We start from the raw sequence: 2,536 nt of genomic DNA on the forward strand, positions 1-2,536 counted from the left end.
AAGCAGAAGAAAGCAGAAGCTCAACCTAAATAAAAAAGAAAAAGAAATCAGCTACGAGCAGTTGTTTTGTTTTTCGGTTCAAAATTTATGTCGTGATACTAACAGTAACAGAATGTTTCAAATATCCACACGTCAACGTTATTACTACAGTTTCACAGTCTGCCCAGAAGCGTTGCCAGATTACCCCTAAACGGAAAAGGGTGTACAATTATTATTCCATTATAAAGTAACGGTTTTTAAAGAGCTCAAGCTGGCATGACATGTAACGTACTCACTTTGTCGGAAGTCATATCCTGAATCAACGAAGTATGGTCTGAAATTGTGTTCACACGCCTGATTATTCATGTCATCAAACATCACCACCCATATCTACATCGACTTCGAGTCAGTGTATTTCAACAGCATAGTTTACCCCCTTCTCCGCTTTCTAAGACGGATAAAAACGCGCTCAAACATAATCCTTATTGTGCGTGTTCAGTTCCCATGAAGACTGGCGATGGCCAGAAGGCGAATGCGACCCGAGGACATGGGGTCACCCTTTCATGACTTGTTCTGTGCTATATCAAGCATGCACGCTCGCAAAAAACCCAAGAATAAAAAAAAGAAATGTAAATTAAAAAAAATGGGCTCTTAAATTTTCAGTGCTCCATTGCTTTTTCCGTCCGCTCTTTTCCCATCTATATGAAACGCTGGCAGATAGCGCCCATTACTTCGCGTGGGATCTTCTTGGTTGCCGGCATAAAAAGTAGCTTATAATAATATTTTGATCAAGTTTGAAGCCACATTATGTAGTTACGTGCGATTACATCCTGGTTTTGCAGTGTCTGGTTGTTTTTTTTTACCGTTCCTTTCGTATGTCTCCAGACTGAGGCAGCTTGTATCTTACTTTACTTTACTTTAACTTGAGTGGGATGAAAAGTGCATTTAGAACAAGGGTTGAATTTAACACATATTTCTCTTGGTATATATTATACAGCTTCATGTCTGTAAAATAAACAATTGCTGATTTTACAGAATAGAGGAATTTTCTGCTGGGAAAAATGTCGCACATGTTGGGACATCAGTGAAAGCCTTCGTGTTTTTAAGAAGAAAAACCCCCAACTTAACTCAAACAATAATAAATTTGTTGACAGAAATTAAATGTATGCTCATGCATCTCACACACGGCGGGTGACCTAAGTACCTGTTACGAAGAGCACTATTCAAACAACGGTTAGAACAGGCCTGGGGTAGATCTATTTGTTTTTCCCATGCTTTTTTTATCAAGATTTCATTCAGTATCTGTCTATCTATCTATCTATCTATCAATCTATCTATCTATCTATCTATCTATCTATCTATCTATCTATATATCTATCTATCTGTCTATCTATCTATCTATCTATCATTCTATCTATCTATCTATCAATCTATCTATCTGTCTATCTATCTATCTATCTATCTATCTATCTATCTATCTATCTGTCTATCTATCTGTCTGTCTGTCTGTCTGTCTGTCTGTCTGTCTGTCTGTCTGTCTGTCTGTCCGTCCGTCCGTCCGTCCGTCCATCCATATATCCATCCATCTATCTATCTTAACGTTTAAATATAGTGGATTTGCCTTAGGATTCAAAGGGTAGAGCCAGGTTAAGATGAGATATTTGAATGATTAATTTGATTGGTAGGCCTACCTATAAATGGCTGTCAAGCGTGTGCGGGTGAGCATTAGTGAGCAAGCATCCGTACTGTACGTCGTGTGTCCCACATCTCGTAAACTGGGATGTTATACACTTTCATTCTTTTTCATTTTATGCTTGTGTAAGAGTTTTACGGCACTTGCATCACGATTAGGTTATATAAGTACCGAAGATTAGAGGTCTTCAAAGAGTAACGTACACAAAAAATGGAGGAGAGAAAAGGACGATGGGTGTTTGATAGGAAAGAACAAGGAAACCAAATCAGAGAACCCGCCAACCAACTACTATCGTTTTTCAAATATCCATTTCAGTCAATCAACTTGAGTCGCGTGGGTAGTTGTCAGGTTCTCTGGTGTGGTTTGCTCCTTTCCTATCAAACATCTATAATCCTTATAACTTCTCCTTCAATGTTGTGTTTATTACTGTCTTGTAACACGCTCAATTTTTTGCACTTATACGACCTAATTGTGTTGCAAGAGCTGTAGAACGCTTACAAAAAATAAAACAAACTGGAGTGGACGCACGGTTCTGAATGAAAGGGATAGCGGTACCGCCTAATTTAAAACAGGTTTTTGGGTTTTTGTTAATGGGATCAGACTTTATATATGAAATAGCATTGCTGCACAAAAAAATTATTCTTCTTAGGCGCTGTTCCGGTTGAATATATAAGATGTGTTGCATTTCTCTTAGATTATTTCAGATGTTTATCCACAACACATATTTCAACACCCACTCATCCCCCTTCCCACTCACACAAACAAAGAAGCACACATGGATCTAGATCTATATGCACCCACCGTGTGTCTGTATGTGTGTGAGAGAGGAACAGAGAAAGAGGGAGAGAAAGTAGAGAGAGAGAT

Source organism: Aplysia californica, unplaced genomic scaffold (assembly GCF_000002075.1).
Source record: "Aplysia californica isolate F4 #8 unplaced genomic scaffold, AplCal3.0 scaffold00002, whole genome shotgun sequence".
In the NCBI taxonomy this organism is placed as follows: domain Eukaryota; kingdom Metazoa; phylum Mollusca; class Gastropoda; order Aplysiida; family Aplysiidae; genus Aplysia; species Aplysia californica.